Source organism: Sus scrofa, chromosome 1 (genome assembly GCF_000003025.6).
Source record: "Sus scrofa isolate TJ Tabasco breed Duroc chromosome 1, Sscrofa11.1, whole genome shotgun sequence".
Lineage (NCBI taxonomy): Eukaryota > Metazoa > Chordata > Mammalia > Artiodactyla > Suidae > Sus > Sus scrofa.
The window spans coordinates 172042806-172068252 of NC_010443.5; the positions used below are offsets into that span (position 1 = coordinate 172042806).

Consider the following 25447-nt stretch of genomic DNA (forward strand, 5'->3'; position numbering starts at 1 on the left):
GCATATAAAGTAAGTTGTAGCCAAAGTAAAATCAAATTGCTTTTATTCATTTCAGGAACATTTTTTAAAATGTAGCCTATTTCTACATTAAAAATGACAGTGATTGAATATCAGTTGGTGGTATTATATAGATCTTAGGGGAAAGAAAGTTAAATATTGTGTCTCATAGAACTAGATTGATTATTATTTAGATTGACACAAACCCTCAGAAACAGGTAGAAATAAGCAATCTTCTGACATGAAGTTAAAATACAAATGGTACATCTATGTATTTCCTCCATAGATTTATGGGTTGAAATAAATGGATTTGGTCTATTTAAGAAAAAAAAAAAAAAAAAAAAAAAAACAGCAACATGACAAAAGTATTCACTTTATGAGTGCAAGACTCCTGAGATTCATTCACTGCTGCACCTCCCACGTCAGGAATCAGTACTTAGGAAGTGATGATGAGAATTTGTTGACTTACACAATTTATTTAACATTAGCTTGTAAGTTGAATTAATTGAAATATAAAGAAAATTGAACTATGATGTATCTTTTGATTGTTTAAACTGTTTTCAATTAGGAGATAAGAAAACTTCCCAAACTGAAAAGCAGAGTGCTGATCTATCTACCGGAATGAGAGTGTATTGCACATTCCACTAGAAGGCCTTATTATGCAAGTCTATTTTAAATTCCTGTTTAGTGATATTCCTGATATAGTTTGAGATGGATTACACAGTTAACAGGAGCTATATTTTTCAAAGATACTTCCTAAATATATTTTAAAATACTTTTTTTTTGTGCTTATCTCCTTTGAAGTGTCCCTGAAACCATTCTGCCAGGTGTTGGGAAGATATGTAGTAGCTGAGCACCCTTACTTCTGTCACCATCCTCAGAATCAACTTTGGAGATGCTTTCACCCTGTCCGCCTTCTGCAGCAGCCCGGCAGAGTGCTGACTCCTTCTTGGTGGTGAGGAACTCTTCAGGCTCCAGAAGTAAGCTGATTGCATTCAGTTTGATCATCGCGAGTGGGTTTAAAAACCCTTAGCAGAGGGGATTCCCTTGTGGCCTAGTGGGTTCAGTACCTGGCATTGTCACTACAATGGCTTGGCTGCTGTGGAATGGGTTCTATCCCTAGACCAGGAACTTCCATATGTTGCAAGTAGAGTCCCCCAAAAAATGCTCAGGGGAGCCTAACTAGAAAACACACAAATTAATATACAAGTTAAAAACCAGCATTGGGGATTTCCCATTGTGGCTCAGCAGTAATGAACCTAACTAGTATCCATGAGGTTGTAGGTCTGATTCTTGGCCTCACTCAGTGGCTTAACGATCCAGCATTGTCACTGCAATGGCTTGGCTTGGGTCACTGCTGTGGCACAGGTTTGATCCTAGGCCTTGGAACTTCCATGTGACCGGCCAGGTGCAGCCAAAAACAACCAAACCAAACCAAACAAGGAGTTCCCTTTGTGGCTTAGCAGCTTAAGAGCCTTTCCAGTATACATAAAGATGCAGGTTCGATCCCTGGCCTTGCTCACTCGGTTAAGGATCTAGTGTTGCCATGAGCTGCAGTGTAGCTGCACCTGCTGCTAGGATGCTGTGGTGCAGGCTGTCACCTGCAGCTCCAATTCGACCCCTCGGCTGGGAACTTCCATATGCTGCAGGTGTGGCCCGAAAAAGAAAAAAGAAACCAATATCATTCTTCACTGATTATCTTGTTTATTTTTTAAGTCATATCTTTCTAAAGATATGTGTGGTCTACCATATTGTATGTTGACAACCTATATCTTTATGGAATTTTCATGTGTCTTCATAACATATTTATAGCCTTGAGGCATAGACAAGGGAAAGATTAAAATAGTGTGTGCATGTGAATAATCAAATTCGGAATGATCAATTACTTTATTGAAGTTGCTTGGCTCATGATTTATGAAGATGGAATAAAATCCCTGGGTTTTTTGATTCTTAAAAGTCAAGTGACACAACACTGTAAACCAGTTATAATGGAAAAAAATAAAAATCATTATATTAAATAAATAAATAAATAAATAATTTCCATGCCTAAAAAATAAAAGGTCAAGTGCTCTTTCCAGGCCTTTGATCTCTCCTTCCACATGTAGAATGAGGAAGTGGTACTAGAAATAGCACTTTTCCTGATTGGTTGATTTACTGGATAACATGTTCTCTGTCACTGAAGGACAGTTGTGGGAGCCTATAAATATGCATACTGAAAAACTAGGGAAAAGTGAAATCAGATATAGGAAAATTTACTGAAATCAGAGGACATAAAGTATCTACAAATTGTATGACATAATGTGTTGTATATCATCCAAAACCAAATTCTCAGCTACTTGTTTATTTTTTGGCTTTTTAATTACAGGACAAATCAGGTAAGCATATCAATTACATGATTGTTTATATTCAGATGATTTAAAAAGTAAAGACAATTTATTTGGAAAAGTTTAGACTTTCTTGGTCCATATGTAAGATTCTATTGTTTTGCCATTTTTCTAGTTTCCTCGGTTTAAATTTGACATGTTTCTCTTTTTCCTTCTTCCAAACACTTGATATAGGCATCTCTTGCTACTCTAAATGATATATTTGTGTCACAGTATGATCACACAGAAAATGATTACTGGTGCATTTTTATAGAGAGCAAAATTTCACATAGCCTAGATTGTCTATCAGTAATTAGGTGCTTAACATTTGAAATTTCCTTTAAGGGGATGGATATGAGATACCTAAAAATCTTTTATTTTGCATCATATTATAGTTTAGTATGCCAGAAATAGACTGGTCTGTGTCCTTAAGGAGACCATTGCTAAGAATTTATTTCTGAATCATCGTGCTCCTGTTGTATGAGACTTAAAACACGAGTTCCTGTTGTGGCTCAGTGGGTTAAGAATCTGACATAGTGTCTGTGAAGATGTGGGTTAGATCACTGGCCTCACTCAGTGGGTTAAGGATCCAGAGTTGCTGCAAGCTGCAGTGTAGGTCACAGATGCAGCTTGGATCCCACATTGCTGAGGCCCTGGCATAGGTCAGCAGCTGCAGCTGCAGCTCCAATTTGATGTCTTGTCTGGGAACTTCCATATGCCTTGGCCCTAAAAAGAAAGAAAGAAAAAAATTAAAATAGGCAGCCAGTATATTGTTGCTACTGCACTCAAAGTAATATGGAAGGGCTAATTTTAAGACATAAACAATTAGGTTATATTGAGGTTAATTCATTCACTGGTAACATAAAATGATGAGTCTTGAGTATGCAGAAGATAGATTACAAATCATTATTTTAGTGTAGGTTTTTTCTATGTTTATTTTATTACCTTGTGCTCTTTTCATACATGATTTCTTCATTTATCTTAAAAATTGTATTCATGGCTTTTGTCCTTGAGCTTTTCATTAAATTAAACAACTTGAGGAAGACATTCCAGGTTTTATACCTTTTAAGGAAATCAAGGACCTTGTCTAAGCTTAAAGGAATTTCGCACATTTCAAAGATGTAGAATTTATGGAGTTTGTTTCTTAAAGGCAACCCTACAAGAAATTCCAAAGTTTTTATCTGCCCCAACAGTTAATTAGATAATTAGTGATTTTTTTTTGTTTTTAACGGGTAAGGCTGACTTTTTCTAAGTAAACATCTGATTTTATGAAAGCTGTTAACCAAGGAAATACATTTACTGACATGGATTCCCTAGTGTAAATCACAAGAATTAGTAAATTCAACTACATTTTCATTTACTGTTAGCTATAATCAAGACCAAAGGATTTACTTAATTAACCTGGCAACAGAAGGCTAAACAGAAATAATTTATATATTGAAAACGACTCTTCTGAGTTAACGCTTAATTCAATTTTTTAATTACCAGTCCATTAGTCTGTAAAAGTAGAACCTCCTTTTCCCTTTTTATTTTTTTCTTTGGAGTAACATTAGGCTGAAAGTCTTGCATGGAATTAATCACACTTAAAAAAGAGAAAGTAAATACATTCCTAATTAGGTTCCTCAAATTTCAAATAGCTCATTGAAAATTCATAGCACATCCATTAAAATCCCTTTAAAAAACTAAATGGGATACTGAGAACTTTCTTAGAGGAAGCAATGAATGGAGAAGTAGTTTAATAATGAGGCAATGCAATGCCCCTTTGTTATTGGCGCAGGACTGTTGAGGTGGTGCTGGTTGTTATGATAGTTATTTTTCTCACTGTGGCATTTTCAGTTAGTCTTATCCAGCAAGTAGTACTTTTGTTTGTGATTAGCTAAATCACAGATAAGTTTAAAGAATAAACAGTAATGTCTGAACAGGAAATATGCATGCTTGTGTTAATATGTATATATTTATCTAGAGGTAATTTTCTCTGCAAGTAACAACAATGACAATAACTCTGCAGGTCTAGTATGCCTTCTAAATATTAAGGTATCCTTAATGACATTAAATATATAGTATTTAACATTTTTAAATACTTTGATTTTTCCGAAAAATAAATTCCTCTGTGTTTAGGCTTGTAAATTATCAACTCTAAGAACATTAATCCCCTTGTCATAATAATGACCAAGATATTATCATTTGACACTTTCTAGTTCTTTTTAATAAACGTTAATTCATTTGATTATTATACTATTTCTATGAAGTAGTTTTAAAAATTTGAATATGTTCTCAACCAGTTTTTTTTACGCTTAGTATCTTTAGGTATATATGTATACACTTGAAAGCATTTCAGATACTTGGGCTACAGAAACATAGATGGAGAAATAGAGTTATTGATAGGAAAAAGCAATATGCTAACTGTAATTGTTAAAGTGGTGAATAAATTAAGTTCAATAATCCTGACGGAGAGTAAACATGTTATATCACGCCTTGCTCATTTTAAGAGGAAGAGAGAATAAAACATTCTTAAAGAAAGCAAACTTTATAATGACTCTCATTTATGTACTCAGTGCCAGTCAATTCCAAATTGATTCACCTAATATCTAATTAACACATTGCAAACAAAACTCTATCATTCTTGAGCTTAGTACATGGCATTATCATATACCTGAAAAAAATAAAAATCATCTTGTCAGCTTTCTCATTCATCCCACAATTTCATCACCTAATCTGGTCATATTTACCAATAAAATTTTTTCTTGAATTTATCCACTTTTCTCCATTTGGGACCATCAGTACCCTGGTACCAACTGCCATGATTTCTCCCCTGGGATACTCTAGAGGTCTCCTAAGTTATCTACTCGTGTCCGCTAATGTACCTATTTTGTCCATACGTAGTTAAGAGAGCATAACAAAAATGCAACGGTGAGGTGACATCCATCTCTAAAGACCATTCACCTTATAACATAGACCAGGTGCTGCCCTGAGCTCACTAAATTTTGTAAATGCTCTCAACTGGTCCTACACCATGCTCCCTCCCTTCCCTGAATTCCAGATGCAGACGCCATTCAGTGCTTCCTCCCTGTTACATGACATCCCACTGAGGTCTTTGCACAAGGTTGTTTCTCCCTAAGTGGATCACCATCCCCCATCTCCTTCTTGCTGATATCTCCACACAGTACCTGCTTTCTGAAAGAAGCCGTTCTTACCCCACCTGACCTTTTATTATATGGTCTCAAATAGCACTGTATAACTGGAATTCATTAAAAGGTTATGTTTCTTCGTGCAGTCATCTGACTAATATTGACTTCCCTTCCAGATTGTAAGCACTATAAAGTCACAATCCATGTCCATTTTGCTCCACATTGAGACATCGCCCCCCCCCCCTTTTTTCTTTAGGTGTTGTGAACACAGGCATAGAGCCCATCTCATTCTGTGTGTGTGTGTATGTGGTGTGTGTTTTAAGAGAGAAAATCCCTGAGACATGAAAAAAAATCACTGGAGTATCAGGGAGGGAAAATTATAATAGACAGGAAATGTTACTGGAAAATTAGTGCTTAAATTTTGACTTTCTCCCAACTTTTGTTGCTGTTGTTATTTTGTTGTTTCCCTTTCTTTAGTGGCTTACTGAGATACTTTTTGTTACAACTAAGTGTCATGGCATTTGTTGTAAAAAGTTCCTGAAATTCAGAGTTCCCATCAAGGTGCAGCAGAAACGAATCTGACTAAGAACCCTGAGGTTGAGGGTTTGAGCTCTGGCCTCGCTCAGTGGGTTAGGATAAGGTGTTGCTGTGAGCTGTGGTGTAGGTCACAGCCTCGGCTTGGATCTGATGTTGCTGTGGTGTAGGACAGCAGCTACAGCTCCGATTGAACCCCTAGCCTGGGAGCCTCCATGTGCTGCGGGTGCGGCCCTGAAAAGACCAAAAAAAAAAAAGAAAAAAAAGAAAAAAAGTTCCTGAAATTCTCATTCTACTGACAAGAACCAGACCTCTATTTCTAGAACTAAGAACCTTGCAAGTAGTGGCGTAAGCTTGTGTTACTTCTATACTAATAATGGTGAATGTTAAATATAAATGATTCACTGTTTAAATATGTCAAATCCAAGGCATTGATTGGTAAAGTATAGGAAACTTCTGTCATATGAAACATGAGCATTTTTTGCTTTTATTTTAGAAAAGAAAGATTCCAAGGACATCAACTGAGACAAAAAATATTTAAGTATTGACCATTAGATTTCTTTGTTTTTGCATTTTCGTGTTGTCAAAGCGTGACCCATTTACTGTGGGCTCACCATTCACAGTGTCTGGTTTTCCATTGCCCTTTACTGCTGCACTCCCCTCTTTGTAGTAGCCTCAGCACCGTTCTTCAGTGCTGTTGGATAGGTGATGGATCAAGAGCCTGTCCTTGCTGTTATAAAGCGGGTGCATATGAATCCAACAGAAATTGTTGTCTAAGGAATTATAAATTGGTAGGAGAGGTAAGGGTGTTGAAATGCAGAAAGAACTACCAGAAGATAGTGATGAAAAGCTATACATGGGCATGTTCAGCAGAAAAACAGTTTACTTGCCTTTGAGATTATGCCAATGTAATTGTTATGAGAAGTGGAATTTGTCTGGATGTCAGAGATAGGTTTCAACCTTGGACTGTTGTTGTTAATGTGCTGATGTGTTGTCTCATTTACATAAAAATTCTAGAAGCTAGAACGAGAATGCAGAGTTCTCCCCAAAGCCCTTAAGTAATGACACCAAAATTAAAAATGCCTTGGCTGGCGGTGCTTGATGTAGAAAGGCCTGTGCTCTCTCTGCCTCCTGTTAGTGTTGGCCCTGTGCATAGTAGCACTGTAGCTCTTACTGTGAAGGGTCTTGGGAAGGAAGAGGTCTGAACAAAAGCTTATCTTTAAGAGGTAATGAATATTTTACCTCTTTAGGACCAGAAGAGGTTGATGTCATGTGAAGAGTACTCCTGGCAATGGATAGTCGATGCATGGTAACAATCTTAATGGCAAAGCATGGGCTGTGAAACCCATTGGAAAAAATCCAATTTGTACCCACTCAGCCTAAGTTATTATCCCAGTTATTATTATGAGCACTCTGTTACATGGACTATGCAGTTAACCTCCCTTATGTTGCTCTGCTCTGTACTAGGGGTATTTTAACATAGGTCAGATTAAGAATTCTCTGAGTAAACTGAAGCATCTGTCCATCAGTATTAAATAGAATATGGGAGACTTTACAGCAGGGGAAAATTTAGCAGTACAAAGACTTCTTTTAGAAAAACAAAACAAAACATGATTTTCCATGGGAAGAAACTCACAGGCTAGGATAAAATATGTATGCTAGACTGATCATAAACACTAACTTAATGCTACTAGTAATATAATATGAAGGGAAGAAACAATGAGTGAAATGTATTTTTAGAATTACATGGAAGAGTTCCCGTTGTGGTGCAGCAGAAACTAATCCCATTAGGAACCATGAGTTTGTGCGTTCAATCCCTGGCCTTGCTCAGTAGGTTAAGGATCCGGCATTGCCATGAGCTGTGGTGTAGGTTGCAGACATGGCTCAGATCTGGCGTTGCCGTGGCTGTGGTGTAGGCCAGTGGCTACGGCTCCAATTGGATCCCTAGCCTGGGAACCTCCATATGCTGCAGGTGTGGCCCTAGAAAGACCAAAAAAAAAAAAAAAAAAAAAAAAAGAACTACATGGAAAGACACATAAAAATCGGTGACTTTATAGACATAGCCTTACTAGCTGACAACATTAATAGTATAAGAAATCCTAGAGTCTTGATTTTAAAATCAGCTCACTTAGATCATACACTTAACTTAGATAATATAGACTTGACACCAAAATATTTAGTATCTGAATGTTTGAGAACATCACTGATGCTGAAAACATTTTATAACCAAGAGGGGATAAATAAAGGACACCACTGGGGATGCAGATAAGCAAGAAGTACCCTATGAGTTCCTCTCAAATGATAACCTCTTCCATCACCCTTGGTTACGTATGTAAAGCTGAATGGGTGATGACTGTGACCTTGCAGGGTGATGGCTTGATCTCATTTATCTAATGGCTTAATGGACTATTGGGAATATGCAAAGTGTAACTTGACATTAAAAAGGCATTTTCTGTGTATTTGTATGGTAAAAGAGCAGGCACATAAGATTGTATGGCAACTAAGAGTGAAAGTTTGTAGCTGAGGTGAAAGCAACCTTTGTTTCAAATGATAACCTCTTCCATCACTCCTGGTTACGTATGACACCCTCTTAGTGTCAAGCAATTATTATTATTATTATTATTATTATTATTTGTTGTTGTTGTTGTTGTTGTTTTAGGGCCACACCTGCAGCATATGAAAGTTCCCAGGCTAGGGGTCAAAATCAGAGCTATAGCTGCCAGCCTACACCACAGCCACAGCAATGTGGGATCCAAGCTGCATCTGCGACCTATACTGCAGCTCATGGCAACACTGGATCCTTAATTCACTGAGTGAGGCTAGGGATTGAACCCTGTCCTCATGGATACTAGTCTGGTTCTTTTCCACTGAGCCACAATGGGAACTCCAAGCTATTCTAAATCTACAATAAGAATCTGGCTTTCTTTGTGATCACTTGCATGCAAATATGGATTACTATGATAAATCCTGAAGCTTTAACATACTGTTTAATATCTGAAAAACAAATAACCTTTTAATACCTGCTTACGTATTTATATCTTGAAGATAGGCTTCCAATTACAGACAAATGAGTGCCTCTTAGATTATTTCAATACCTAGTATAATAATGATTCTAACAGAAGTAATCCATAGTTGAAAACATGCATTCATTATTTATAAAGTGATGGAAAGATAAACTTTTCCATGGTAAGAATTCTCTGCTTAAAAGAGGGGACTGAAAAGGAGAGGCTGACAAATTACAAGTAATTTAGTAAAATATTTTCATTCTGTCAAGGTTATATTGTGAAGAACTTTTCAATATTTCCTGTATACATCTTGAAATGAAGTGATAGAATCTCAAAATTTTAGGCCAGGTTTAATTAAAGAATAACTCTATGTGTACCAATTACTGTGATAATGAGAGTGAAGCCATAACATTCATGGGTTTTATTGCTATAGTTATATGTAAATGTCCCCCTTCTGGAAACTTGTATCTAGGAATGAGTCACATAACAGTGAGCCCATCAGACAGCCAACAGCTGAATCACTTCTTGGATGTGTCATCTATTTATCATAACATACAAGTAACTTTTATTAAAGGTATAGCAAGATTCTTTAAACTTCCTCAGTAATACTTTGCTATATTTCATGGTAGTTTCACAGTGGTATCCTGATTTCTAACTATTTGGAGATGAAATTCATATATAAGATTCCTCATGCAGTTGTATAGGATATTTATGTAAGGAGATCTATAATGCCCATTATGAAATATATGAAAAAATAAGGAAGCCATTGAAGAAAATATCAAGTAAGTATGTAGCAATCCTCAAGTCTAACTCATTTCTAAACATTCTTGGTAGTAGCCTTATAGTTTATTTTTGCCACATACCCATGTGACCAAATAATATTTCATTCTTATATATTTTAAACCTTGGAAACTATCACATCTATCCTCTATACCCAGGCAGGTATTTTGTTCAAATATATTTTTCTTATGCCTTTATTTTTTAGAATATTTCTTGAATCATATTCAGAAAAAAGTCTAGATATTAAGAAAATGGTAACATTAGTCTATAAGCTGTACAGCTCAATGAAAAACTAATCTAATCCAAATAAACTGAAAGACCATCTATTTATACATTTTGTAGTACATTTTATGCAAGATATTCATATGAGAAACAGCAAAGATCAGGGATTTACTTTAAAAATACACATATCAAAAACATTAAAAATAATTAGAATGGCAATTTCCAGGCACTGGAAATCCTTCTGAAGAAAAGTTAGTTATAGAGATTTGTATCTTATTTTACTTTTTCAGTATTAGATATGTTTTGATATGCTGCAGTTCCCTGCAAATTAGTAATCTTTGTTTAGGACATATGAGAATTTTCACTTCACTGGAATATAGATTAACTAGCATTCCGTACTCATTCTGAATAAATTAAGTTTACTAAAAACTGAAAATAAGAATAAACCCCAAATTTCTGATTAAAAGTATAGAGAATTATCTTGCATCACAAACCAAAATATATAATTTAACATTTTTAATGATCCAAAAATTATGAATTACAGTGTTTACTCATGCAAGTATAATATAAAAACAATATAAACATAAAACTAAAAAAATAAATATTTCATGTTCATGGATGGAGGATTCAATATTGTCAAGATATCATTCCTTGCCAACTTGACCAGAAAATTCAGTGCAATAGCATCCAAAATCCCAACAAGTTATTTTGTGGATATTGATAAACTGATTCTAACATTTATGTAGAGAGACAAAATAGCTAGAATAGCCAATGCAATATTGAAGAAGAACAAAGAGGATCGATGATACCAAGTTTCAAGTTTTACTATAAAACTATAGTGATCAAGAAAATGTGGTATCAATGGGAGAATAGGCAGATGGATCAATGAACAGGAAAATAGAACTGATAGCCAGAAATAGACCCCCATGAATATAGTCACTGGATCTTTGACAAAGGAGAAAAGGCAATACAATGTAGCAAAGATAGTCTCTTCAACAAATGCTGCAGGAACAACATGCAGAATGTGACTCTAGACACAGACCTAACAACCTTTACAAAAGTTAACTCAAAATGAATCAGATCTGAACCTAACAAACAATACTACAAAATCCTAGAAGACAACAGGAGAAAACCTAGATGACATTGGGTATAGTGGTGCCTTTTTATACACAACACCTGCAAAATAATCCATAAACAAATTGATTGATAAGCTGGACTGCTTTATTTTTTAAAATTACTCAATGAATTTTATTACATTTATAGTTGCACAACAATCACCACAACCAAATTTTATAGCATTTCCATTCCAAACCCTCAGCCCATTCCACCCCCCCCCCCAACCTGTCACCTTTGGAAACCATAAGTTTTTCAAAGTCTGTGAGTCAGTATGTGTTCTGCAAAGAAGTTCATGGTGTTCTTTTTTTAGATTCCACATGTAAGTGATAGCATTTGATGTTGGTGTCTCATTGTTTGACTGACTTCATTTAGCATGATAATTTCTAGGTCCATCCATGTTGCTAAAAATGCTGGTATTTCATTCATTTTAATGGCTGATTAATATTCCATTGTGTGTATGTACCGCATCTTCTTGATCCTCTCCTCTGTTGATGGACATTTAGGGTGTTTCCATGTTTTGGCTATTGTACATGGTGCTGCAATGAACACTGGAGTACATGTGTCTTTTCGAGCCATGGTTTTCTTTGCCCAGGAGTAGGATTGCTGGATCAAATGATAGTTCTATTTTTAGTTTTCTGAGGAATCTCCCTACTGTTTTCCACAGTGGTACACCAATTTACATTCCCACCCACAGTGTAATAGGGTTCTTTTTTCTCCACACCATCTCTAGCACTTATTATTTGTAGACTTTTTGATGATGGCCATTGTGGCTGGTGTAATGTAGTACCTTACAGTGGTTTTGATGTGCATTTCTCAAATAATTTGTCTTTTCATGTGTTTCTCAACCATCTGTATGTCTTCTTTGGAGAATTGTCTGTTTAGATCTTATATTCATTTTTGATGGGATTGTTTGTAATTTTGGTATTGAGCTGAAAAAGGTGTTTATAAATTTTACAAATTTTGGAGATTAATCCCTTGTCAGTCAATTCATTTGCAAAGATTTTCTCCCATTCTGTGGGTTGTCTTTTCATTTTGTTTAGGGTTTCCTTTGCTGTGCAGAAACTTTTAAGTTTAATTAAGTCCCATTTGTTTATTTTTGTTTTTACTGTCATTACTCTAAGAGATGGATCTGAAAAGATGTTGCTGTTGTCTGTGTCAGAGAGTGTTCAGCCTATGTTTTTTCCTCCAAGAGTTTTATAGGATCTGGTCTTATATCTAAATCTTTAATCCATTTTGAGTTTATTTTTATGTATGGTGTTAGGAAGTGTTCTAATTTCATTCTTGTACATGTGGCTGGTCCCGTTTTCCCAGCACCACTTATTGCAGGGGCTGTCTTTTCCCCGTTGTATATTCTTGCCTCCTTTGTCATAGATTAGCTGACTATAGGTGCATGGGTTGAGCTGGATTTCTTTAAAATTGAAGACTTCTGCTCTTTGAAAGACAGTGTCAAAAGAATGAGAAGACAAGCTGCAGGCTGGGAGAAAATATTTACAAAAGACACATCTGATAAAGGATGTCATCCAAAATATGCAGTGAACTCTTAAAACTCAACAATGAAAACACAACATGTTTAGAAATTGAGCCAAAGACCTTAACAGATACCTCACCAAAGGAAATATACAGATGGAAAAAAAAAATGTTAAAAGATATTCTATATCATATGTCATAAGGGAAATGCAAATTAAAATAACAATGAGATGCTGCTTTACACCTATTAAGAACCCCAAAAATCAGGAACACTGGCAACACCATATGCTGGGAAGGATATGAGGCATATGGAAATCTCTCATTCCCTGCTGGTGGGAATACAAGATGGCGCAGCCACTTTGGATGACAGTTTGCCTGTTCCTTCAACACTTACCGTATGTTCAAACAATCACACTCATTTTCACCAAAGGAGTTAAAAATTTAGGTCCACATACACAAAAAACAGCACATGGATTTCTATAAGCAGCTTTATTCATATTTATCAAATGCCTGATATTAAGTGAAAGAAGACAGTCTGAAAATGCTACATACTGTATGATTCCAATTATATGACATTCTGGGAAAAACAAAACTATGAAAACAGTAAAAAGATCATTGGTTGTTAGGTGTTTGGTGCTAGGGATGCGTAGACAGAGCACAGAGGATTTTTAGGGCAGTGAAAATATCTGTGTAATGCCATAGTAATAGGTACAGTTCATTATGCATTTGTTGAAACCCAGAGAACATAAAATACCAAGTGAGAGAAGTTATGTAGGCATGGACTTGCAGTGGTTATGATGTGTCAAATTTATGTTAATCGGTTGTGGAAAATGTCCTGCTGGGGTTGAGGATATTAACAATAGGAGAGTCTATACATGTGTGGAAGCAGGAAGGTATAAAAAATATCTTTATCCTCTCTATTTTGTTGTGAACATTAAAATGCTCTGAAAAAACAAAGTCTTAGTGTAAAAACAGTATAGTGTTTCAGTAGTTTTAATGTTGAACTTTCTTCCATGTTTCAGGCTTTAAATAAATTCCTTAGATATTATGTATATCACAATATCTATTACTTTGGAATTGACATATTTAATATGGAATGCTTTCTCATTCTTATATAAACTTGAATTTATTTGATATACTAGTAAGATTAAAAATTTTTGCAAGAGGTTTTTGGCCCTTCAGATTTTTGGGGAGTTGAAAACCTTTACTAATCTTTATGTTAGGTTGTGTTTTTCTTACCAGATTGTAGTAGGATTTTTGTGTGTGTGTGTGTGTCTTTTTGCCTTTTCTAGGGCCGCACCCATGGCATATGGAGGTTCACAGGCCAGGGGTCTAATCGGAGCTGTAGCCTACAGCAACGCAGGATCCGAGCCATGTCTGTGACCTACACCACTGGTCACGGCAATGCTGGATCCTTAACCCACTGAGCAAGGCCAGGGATCGAACCTGTAACCTCATGGTTCCTAGTTGGATTCACTAACCACTGAGCCATGACAGGAACTCCCAGATTGTAGCAGTTTTAAAAAATGTATTCCATGGTTTTCTTGGGTCACACTTGTATTTCCTATAATCTGTGGTTAGTGTTCTCACTTTAAGAAGGTTATACTGATGGGAACACGATTTGTCCTTCCTAAATGAGACAGACTCAAAAAGTATATGGGTACTAACAGGCATGCTTCAATGCCTGTATCTGGTCCTTGACACTTAGAAGGACTTAAGAGGGGGATATATAGCTTATATTTTATTCCCATTTACGAGTGGTTTATACACCCTAAGGTTAAAGGGAGTTCTGAAATTGTTCCTACAGATTTCAGATCCCCAAGAAAACTTGACCCTTTTCCATTCTAAGGGGAAATAGCAGTTCCATCAGAAGATCTGCAGGTATATAGTAGTGACCTGGATGAGATTATGTTGCCTCACACTGCACTGGAGAGACGGTCATTAAGCATATTTTTAATTACCAGCTGAGAGAATTCCTGCGTCTTATTTAGTGTAGGGCTATGAGCATTCCAGGGCTTACCTACACTAGTAACCCAGAGATAGTTTTTAACTATAAATGCGAGTAACACATTAAACATTTCACCAATGTTCAAAGTACTTAATTCAGTGTACTTCATTGTCATGAAGTTTCATCAGCTTTTAAAAATATTCAATAGGCTCACTGTTTGATTTTAAGGGACAGTGCACTGACTAAAGCAAGTAAACATTTTTACAAATAGAAATTTGCATAAAGTACTCCAGGCTCTAGGAAAGTGATTATCTCAGGAACTTCTCACCCAGATAGAATGTTTGCATTTTAATGCGGTAAAATTTGTCAAAAGTTTCTGGTTTGGGGAGTTCCTGTTATGGCTCAGCTGTAACAAACCCAACTGGTATCCATTAAGACACGGGTTTTATCCCTGGCCCTGCTCAGTGGGTTAAGGATCCAGTGTTGTGACTATGGCACAGGCCAGCAGCTGAAGCTCCGATTGGACACCTAGCCTGGGAACGTCCACATGCTGCCTGTGAAGGCTTAAAAAAAAGGTTTCTTGTTTTAATATGTACATATGCTTTTTTTTTTTTTCATTGTTTAAACTATTGTTCTCTGCTATTGAAGAAATAGTTTATATTTCTATATATCCTTTTTATATTTTTAGTATCTTCACCTATTTTGATGTAGTGTGGAAATTAAATTATATTTGGAGTAAAGTTCAGTTCCATTTTATTTTTTCTGTATGAATAACCAGTTGCCTTGATATTGTTATTTATGGAAGAATTTATTTCCCTATTGAACTGAAACTCTACCATACACAGAGCTTTAATATATGCATAGATATATTTCTTCGTTTTTTCTCTTATATAATTTTTCTATTCATCACCCCTGAACAAATACCATGCTGTAATCTAATTATTCTACTTATTTCTTAATAAAATGAATGAATTCACTCCTTTCATTCCTCCTTCAAAATTGCCTTAGCTAATGTTGGCTCTTTATTCTTTTTTTTTCCTCAATGAATTTATTACATTTATAGTTGTACAATGATTATCACAATCCAGTTTTATAGTATTTCAATCCCACACCCCCTGCACACCCCCCACCCCCCAAACTGTCTCGTTTTAGAAACCATATGTTTTTCAAAGTCTGTGAGTCAGTATCTGTTCTGTTAGTTTCTGGGATACAGCAAAGAATACACATATTCTTTTTCAAATTCATTTCCATTATAGGTTATTACAAGGTATTGAGTATAGTTCCCTGTGCTATCCAGTTGCACTTTGTTGCTTACCTTTTTATTTTTTTTTCTTTGGCTAATGCTGGCATGCAGAAATTTCTGGGCCAGGAGCTGAACCCACACCACAGCAGTGACCTGTGTCACAGCAGTGACCTGAGCCACAGATTTGACATTGCCAGGTCCCTAACCCACTGCATGATAAGGAACTCCTTGTTTATCAATTTTATATATAGTAGTGTGTATCTGTTAATCCTAAGCACCTAATTTATCTTCTTCCCTTTTTGATAAATGTTTATGTTATTGCAAGTTTGAGACTATTACACATAAAGCACATTGTTACACACATGCACAGATTTCCACCTAATTATCCTGTATATACATTGTTAGATTTATACTCACTTATTAATTCCAAGAGTTTTTTGTCAGTTCTCTGGGATTTTTTAAATGTAGACAGTTACTTTATCAATGAACAAAGACAATTTTATTTTTACTTCCCAATCTGTGTAACTTTTATTTCCTTGTGTGTCTTACTGCACTAGCTAGAACTCTCAGTACCCTGTTATTTAGGAGTGGTACAAGGAAGCACCCTTGAACTGTTCCCAGTCTAGAGGGAAAACAGCCAGTTTCACACCATTAAATACAATATTAGCTGTAGGCATTTGTAGACTTTCTTTACCAGGTTGAGGAAGTTCTCCTTTATTCTTAGTTGACTGAGAATTTTTATCATGAAAAGTTGTTGGATTTTGCCAGATATTTTTTCTGCATCAGCTTAATATATTCTTTCTTTTCATTAGCTTGTTGATGTGATGGAATATTTATTTATTTATTTATTTTGGGGCCTCACCCATGACATGTGGAGGTTACCTGGTGTAGGCCAGAGATTTTTTTTTAATTTATTATTTTTTATTGTTATTTCCCCAATACAATTTTTTTTTCTACTGTACAGCATGGTGACCCATTTACACATACATGTATACATTCTTTTATCTCCCATTATCATGCTCCATCATAAGTGTCCAGATATAGTTCTCAGTGCTACACAGCAGGATCTCATTGCTAATCCATTCCAAAAGTAGGCCAGAGATTGAACTGTGCCCCAGCAGTGACCCAGGTTGCTGTAGTGACACAATGCTGGATCCTTATCCCACAGTGTGCCACAGGGGCACTCCTGATTTTTAATTTTTGACTTAACTTTGCATGCCAGGAATGATGCTCATTTGTTTATTAAGTATAATTTTTAATCCTTGGATTCAATTTGCTATGTTTTTAAGAATTCTTATTTACATTTATATTAAGGAGAACTACTGGTTTGTAGTTTTCCATTTTTGCCATATTGTTATCTGGTTTTGGCATTGGGGTAACGGCAACCTACCTTAAACACAGTGTTAGCTGTAGGCATTTGTAGACTTGGAATGAATTAAGATGTGTTACCCCTGCTTCTGTTTTCTGAATAAGTTTATGTAGAATCAATATCATTTCCCCTTAAATGTTTGGTAGAATTCACTAATGAGACAGTCTGGGCCAGATGCTTTCTTTTTTAGAAAATTTTTCAGTGTTGATTCACTGTCTTTAAGAATTACTGTCAATCACGGAGTTCCCAGAGTGGCTCAGTGGTTCACGAATCTGACTAGGAACCATGAGGTTGTGGGTTCCATTCCTGGCCTCGCTCAGTGGGTTGAAGATCCAGCGTTGCCCTGAGCCGTGGTATAGTTTGCAGACGCAGCTTGGATCCTAGGTTGCTGTGGCTCTGGCATAGGCCCGAGGCTACAGCTCCGATTTGACCCCGAGCCTGGGAACCTCCATATGCTGCAGGAGCGGCCCGAGAAATGGCAAAAAGAAAAAAAAAAAAAAAAAGAATTACTGTCAATCTGATTACTTATTTCTCCTGGTGTGAGTTTTGGTAGTTTTGTGTTTTTCAAGGAATTTGTTTCTTTCATGCAAATTATTAAATTTGTGGGCATAGAGCTCTTTGTAATATTCTCTTATTATCCTTTTCATGTCTGTTGAATCAGTAGTGATGACCTTATTTCTGATATTAGTAGTTTGTATCTTGTATCTTTTTTTTTTTTTCTGTTGGTTTCCTTGGTCAAAGTTTAACAGTTTTATCAATCTTTTCATAAAACCAGATTTAGCTTATAATGATTTTCTCTTTTCTTGTTTTTCATTTAATCATTTTTCCTCTATTTTTCATTTTAGATATATGTAGCTCATCTTTCTCTAGGTGCCTAAGGTGAAGTGTTTTAGATTTTATCCTTTTTTTTCCTACTATCTGTACCCATGCTATAAATTGCTCAATAAGCAGTGCTTTTGCTATATCACACTGTTTGCAATAATTTATATATTTATGAAGTTCCTGTCATGTCTCAGTGGTTAGAGAGTCCAACTAGGAACCATGAGGTTGCAGGTTCAATCCATGACTTTGCTCAGTGGGTTAAGGATCCAGCGTTGCTGTGAGCTGTGGTGTAGGTCGCAGACGTGGCTCGGATCTGGCTTTGCTGTGGCTCCGGTGTAGGCTGGCGGCTACAGCTCCAATTGGACCCCTAGCCTGGGAATCTCCATATGCCACAGGAGCAGCCCCAAAAAAGACCAAAAAAACAAAAAGTAATAATAGTAATAATTTGTATATTTATTTCCATTTAGCTTAAAATATTTATAAATTCTCTTGAAGCTCCTTTGACCATTTTAGGAGTGTGTTGCTTCATCTCCAAGTATTTTTATATTTTCCAGCTTTGTTACTGATTTGACATAGTCACTTGATAATATATTCTGTGTGTTTTCTGCCCTCTTATATTTATTAAGGTGTGTTTATGCCTAGAGTGTGCTGTCTTGGTAATTGTTCCATATGAACTTGAGAAGACTGTGTATTCTTCTGTTGGAGGAATTATTCCATGAATGTCAGTTATTTCAAGTTCATTGATGGTGCTCTTCAGTTCAACTATGTCCTAACTAATTATTTGCTTGATGGATCTATCAAATTCTAAAAAAGAACAACTAACATCTCCAGCTGTAACAGTGGGATTGTTTATTTCTCCTTGCTGTTTTGTCAATGTTGCCTCATGTTTTTTGATTTTCTGTTGTTGTGTGGATACATTTTAAGGACTGTAATGCTTTCTTGAACAATTAGCTCTTTTGTCATTATATAATGCCTTTCTTTATCCCTAATTATCTATTCTGAAGCCAGCTTTGTCTGCAATTAATATACCTATGTCACTTTTTTGATTAGTATTATATAATATGATCTCTCTCTTTCCATTCTTTTAATCAGTGTGTCTTTTTATTTAAAGTGAGTTTCTTGTAGAAAGTATGTAGGTAAGTTTTTTTAATTGAATCTGACAGTCTCTGTCTTTTACTTGGACTTATGTTTAAAATGATTATTGAATGTTTCAGTAATTTCTACCATGTTTTAATATTTTTTTATTCATTGGACATGTTCTTTTTACTTTCTTAACTGCATCTATTTTTCTGCCTTCTCAAAGATTTTAATTTAGCATTTTATATGATTCCATTTTTTTCTCTTAGTATGTTAATTATACTTATTTTTATGATTTTTTAGTGGCTGTTTAGCTTTTGCACTCTGCATTTACATTTAAGTCTATGTTTAAATAATACTCTGTACTAGTTCATAGGAAAAAGTATACATGTAATTTAGCCCATTCTCAATTTCTCCCTCCCATCCCTTTATAATGTTGTTACTCTTTATTTCACTTAACCATAAGTTATATTCATGCAAAACATTACTGTTATTGTATGGAACAAATGGTTATCTTTTAAATAAATTAAGATTAAGTAAAATATTTTACCTTTTTTTTTTCTCTGATACCCTTCTTTTCTTTATGTTGATTCTGATTTTTTACTTATTTTCTTTCTCCCTGAAGAACTTCTTTTAAAAATTTCTTGCTGGGCACATCTGCTTCTGAAGAATTTCACCATTTTAAAATTTTGTCTGAGAAAATGTTTCTTCTTTACCTTTGAAGGAAAATTTTTCTGGATATAGAATTTTAGACATTTTTCTTTCAATACTTTATGCATTTTAATTCACTTTCTTTTCGTTACATCGCTTCTGGTGGGAAGCTCTATGTAGTCCTTAGGTTTAAATCTTCTACAAGTAAGGTGGTTTTTGCCCTCTGGTTTTTTTCAAGATTTCCCCTTTATCTTTAGTTTACTTCAGTTTGAATATGATATGACTAAATATGGATGTTTTTGCTATTTGTTCTGTATGGAGTTCTCTTAGCTTCCTAGACCTGTTGTTTGGTATTTGTCTTTTTGTAGGGAAGTTTTGGCCGGTATTACTTCAAATATTTTCTTGCTCCATTATCTCTTTCTTCTCTTTCAGTTTTCCAATTGCGTGTGTTTCACCCATTGAAATTGTCCCACAGTTCTTGGCTATTCTGTTTCTTTCTTTTTCATTCTTTTAAAACTTGTATTTCATTCTGGTAAGTTGATACCTACATACATACCTTCAAGCTTACAGATTCTTTCCTTGGCTGTGTTCATTCTACTCATGAGCCTTCTCAGAGCATTCTTCATTTCTGTTCTGGTATTTTTTAATTTCTATCATTTCTTTTTGATCCTTTCTTAGAGTTCTCTCTGCTCACATTACCTATCCATTCTTATATGTTGTCTACCTTTTACTTAACAACTGTTAACAAATTAAATGTAGTTATTCTAAATTCCCTCTTTCATAACTACAATATATGAATTATACCTGAATCTTGTTCTGATACCTGCCTATTTCTTCAATTTATGGGTGTTTTTTTGTTTGTTTGTTTGTTTGTTTTGCCTTTTGTGAAACATTCAGAGTTTTTGTTAAACATCAGACATGTTTCACTGGATAATAGGAGCTGATGTAAATAGGCCTTTAATGTGAGGACTTATATTCATCTGGCTAGAGATGAGCTTTGTTTAGTATTTGCTGTCGCTATAGGTGCCAGAGGCTTCAAATTCTTTTGGAGTCTGTTTTTTCCTCCCCTTATTAGGATTTTCTTAGTACTCCTCATCAGAAAAAGTCTGTGTCTTAGAGGACTCCAGCTGTAATCCACTTTTATTATACTTGACTTCTATTGTGCTAACAAGGGGATAGGAGACGCCTTCTCTAATCCTGTGATTAAATCTGTCTTCAGGCGAGGTGTGACTCTTGGCGACTTTCACAAACATTTCCGTAGGGTCATAGCTGTTTCCCTCACTACTAGGTTGGTCAGAAAGCCAGAGGTGGCTCACATGGTTAAGGATACCTCCCCAGAAGCCTAGAGACAGGACAGGTCATCTCTGTAAAATCTTTTCTTTAGAAGAGCAGGCCTTTGTTATGGAGAGTGATGTGAAGGTACATATTTCAAAGTCATTACTTTACCCCACTCTGCCAGAAATGAAAGGGAATTTATTTTCTTGTCTTTTCCCTCTGAGATCATATAGGTTCATAGAGGTAAAATCCATGAATGCGGGGCTAAGATGGGAAGGTGGTTAAGACTGCAGCCTCCAGGGCTTTCTCACTCTCTCTTTTTCAGCAATTTATCAAAATTACCATTAAATTGTTCCTACCAGTTTATGGCTCTAGCAGCTTCTGCTCCAGGTGAGCAGATGTTGGATGTATCTCTTTGAATGAACCTGACTCTAGATGTCATGGTGAAAGTTTTTCACGTGACTTTAGTTCTCTGATCGGTGCCAGAAAAGTCACTGATTTTTTTTGTTTGTTGAGCTCTTTTTTTGTTATAATGATTGGAATGACCACTTCTAAATACTTTATATGTAGGAGATGAAACCTTTTCAGTCTTTTCTCCTTTACTCTTTTCTTCCCCCAGCTTTATTGAGGTATAGTTGACATATATCATTGTATAAATTTAAGGTATAAAATATAATTTGATACATTCACCACAATAAGTTCAGTAAACATATCCTCTACCTCACCTAATTATCATTTTGTTATTGTTATAGTGAGAACATTAAAGTTCTATTCGCTTAGCAATTTTCACTTAATACAGTACAGATTTTTTAACTATCGTCAGTGTGCTATACCTTAGCTACCCCAAATATCCATCTTATAACTGCAATTTTATACCCTTTAACCAGGATCTCCCAGTTTCTCCCTCCACTCAGAGCCTGGTAACTATTATTCTAGTCTGTTTCCATGAATTCAGTGTGTTTAGATTCTATATATTAGTGAGATTTTGTAATATTTGTCTTTGTCAGTCTTTTTGGGGGGATTGAAATGGGATTTAATCCAAGCAGCAGCTGCAACCCACACTGCAGTTGTGGCAACACCGATCATTTAACCCACTGTGCCAGGCCTGAGATCAAACCTGTGCCTCTGCAACAACCTGAGCCACTGCATTTGGATTTTTAACCCACTGTGCCACAGTGGTAACTCCTTGTCAGTCTTTTTAAATGTAGCCATTCCAGTTGTTGACTTAGAGGATTTAATCTGCATTTTGACTAATAACTAAGGAATTTTTGCAACTTTATATATGTTGACTGATTTTTTTTAAGGTTTTTTTTTTTGTTTGTTTGTTTTTTTTTTTTTTTTATGCTGCCTCTTTAGGACTCTGACCATTTGAGGTGTGTTTAGTGTTTTGTTTTATGTTTTTCATTACTTGGTCCTTTTCTCACCTATTTCTAGAGGAACTTTTTGGTTTCAGATATAAGTTCTTTTTCAGTTAGGTGTTACAAATATCATGTCTCACTTTGAAATTTTGCCCTTTTAATTTATAGAGTAGATTTTAATAAAGAGAAGTCCTTATTTTTTTCTTTTGTTTGTCCTTTTGCCTTTTCGAGGGCTGCTTCTGCGACAGACATATGGAGGTACCCAGGCTAGTGGTCTAATCCAAGCTGTAGCTGCTGCCAGCCTACACCACAGCCACGGCAACAGAGGATCCGAGCCACATCTGTGACCTACACCACAGCTTAAGGCAATGCTGGATCCTTTACCTACTGAGCAATGCCAGGGATTGAACCTGCAACCTCATGGTTTCTAGTCAGATTCATTAGCCACTGAGCCACGACAGGAACTCTGAGAAGTCCTTCTTTTAATGCAGTACATTATTACATTTTTCCTAAATTTTTAAAATGATTTTTGTGTTATGTTTAAGGAAACTACAGTTGTAGTATTAAGCTCACACCTTCCCTCCAGATTGGGAGCTGGGGAAGAGCTCTCCAGTACCTTCAAGACTACTCTGTGCTTTGTGAGTGCTCTTGGGAGGTGCAGGTGCATTACGGGCTGGGATCTTTGAAAGAAAAATTCCGAATAATGAACACACTATCTCATGCTATTGTCTAGAAGCTTTATTTTCCTTTTATATTTACATATGCAATCAATTTGAATTGGTTTTTATATATGATGCAAGATAGGACTTAAGATTCATTTTTTTCTTACATTAATAGCTTTGACCTATCATTGAAAAAGTTTTCTTTATCCCACTGCTGTGTTCTGCCATTTTTCTTAAAAATCATGTCTACATGTATACTTGATGTATGACAAATGTGATGAAGTATAATGGTAAAGTGAAGATAGTGTTTTTGGATACTTTCAATATTTTGTTGGCTATATCTATAAACCACATTGTCGTAATTAGTGTAGCATTATGATAAGTTTTGGTATCTGGTAGTGACAATCCTTTAACATTGTTATATTTCAAAATATTCCTGGCTTTTCATGGCCATGTTTTATTATAAACACAGTAGTCATTTAACTTTACTTTTTTATCTACTTTGCTCTTTATTTCTTCCTCTATCTCCATTTTTCTATCATATTTTAATTTTCTTCCCCAAAGGACTCCTTTTAGTATTTCCTTTATTGTAGGTAGGCTGCTGACATTTTCTTTTTTCATTTATCTGAAAATATCTTCATTTTGTCTTCATTTTTCTTCATATATGATGCTCTGTTAATGTACAATAAATGTACATGGCACATTTATATCACCATATACTCTGGAGGAAATTGACACCTTGATTATTATGAAATATTCCTTTTAAGCTCTGTTATATTGTTTGGTATGAAATCTTTTTTGAGTGATATTAATATAGAGAGTCTATCTTCAGATTAGTATTTATATGGTATATCTTTTCTACCTTTTTGCTGTTAATCTACTTGCATTGTGAAATTTAAAGTTGCTTTCTTTTAGGTGAAATATTGTTGGGTCGTATATCTATGTTCAATTTGATAATTTCTGCCCTTTTTTTTTTGCTTTTTTTTTTTTTTTAAGGGACACACTTGCAGCATATGGAGGTTCCCAGCCTATGGGTTGAATCCGAGCTACAACTGCCAGCCTAACCCACAGCCACAGCAACATCGAGATCCAAGTCGCGTCTGGGAACAGCAATGCAGCTCATGGCAACACTGGGTTCTTAACCCTCTGAGTGAAGCCAGGGATCAAACCGGTATCCTCATAATTCTAGTCGGGTTTGTTAACCACTGAGCCACAAAGGGAACTCCGATAATTTCTGCCTTTTAATTGCATTGTTCAGACCATTTATAGTCCATGTGATTATTGATATGATTGGGCTTTAAATTTCCATTTTTCTGCTTCGTTTGTCTTTGTCTCCTATGTCCTCAGTTTATTTCTTACCTCTCTTCTTGGCTTCCTTAAGCATAAATCAATATTTTTATGATTCTGTTTTATTTTCCTGATTGGGTTATAGTTGTACCCCTTTATTTTTTGAGTGTTTCTTCTAGGGTTTAAAATATATATTTTTAACTTACCAAAATGTATTCTTTAATGATGTATACTATATCACATGTAGTGCAAGAACCCTACAGTGATTTATATCCATATTGCCACTCCCATCCTTTGCTTTGTTGTTGTCACATTTACTTCTACAATATATTATAAACTCTACAACATGTGGTTATTATTTTTATATTAAACCATAAATTATATTTTAAGGAGATAAACAATGAGAAAAATGCTTTTATAATACCTACGTATTTATCATTTATATCACTTCATTCTATCTAGTATCAATTCCTTCTTATCTAAAGAAGGTTTTTTAACATTTCTAGTAGTATAAGTCTGCAGGTGATGAATTTCTCAGCTATTGTTTGTTTCGAAAATATTTGATTTTTGGAATTCCCTTTGTGGCTCAGCAATAACGAACCCAACTAGTAACTATGAGGATACAGGTTCAATCCCTGGCCTTGCTTACTGGATTAAGGGTCCAGCATTGTGGTGAGCTGTGGTGTAGGTCACAGACGCAGCTCGTGTTCTGCGTTGCCATGGCTGTGATGTAGGCTGGCACCTGAAGGTCCTCTTGACCCCTAGCCTGGGAACTTCCATATGCTGCCAGCACAGACCTAAAAGGCAAAAAAAGTACTAATTTTTGAAGTTATTTTTGTATACTCTAATTTTACCTTTTTTTTTAAAAAAAAAATAGTACTTTACAGATGTCTTTCCACTGTCTCCTTTTTTACAGTTTCTGTAAAGTTATATGCTTATTCTTACCTATGTTCTTCTGAATGTAATGGGCATGTTTTTGTAGCTGTTTTGAAGTTTTTTATCCTTAGTAATGTTTTCCAGAAAATTGCTTCAATTTTGCCTTGGTGTGGATTCTTTTTAGATTTCTTTTGCTTTGTGTTTGCTGAGTATCTTCCTTCTTTTGGTTTATGATTTTTTTGTATCATCTTTGGAAATAAGTTTCTT

The 25447-nt window shown here is 35.5% G+C and overlaps 1 protein-coding gene and 1 pseudogene across 9 annotated transcripts in view; one reads left to right on the forward strand and one right to left on the reverse strand.

The window, feature by feature from the left end:
* LOC102163587 overlaps positions 1–1005 on the reverse strand; it is a 29796-nt pseudogene extending 28791 nt beyond the window's left edge.
* The window catches only part of LRFN5 (leucine rich repeat and fibronectin type III domain containing 5), a 271597-nt gene that overhangs the window by 136676 nt on the left and 109474 nt on the right, over positions 1–25447 (forward strand). For 8 of the 9 annotated variants that reach the window (XM_021101105.1, XM_021101095.1, XM_021101099.1 and 5 more), the window contains exon 2: positions 802–977. The exons of the other annotated variant lie outside the window; for it this stretch is intronic. The gene's annotated coding sequence lies outside the window, so the exon portion shown is untranslated. The remainder of the gene's footprint in view (positions 1–801; positions 978–25447) is intronic. 9 annotated transcript variants of the gene reach the window in all.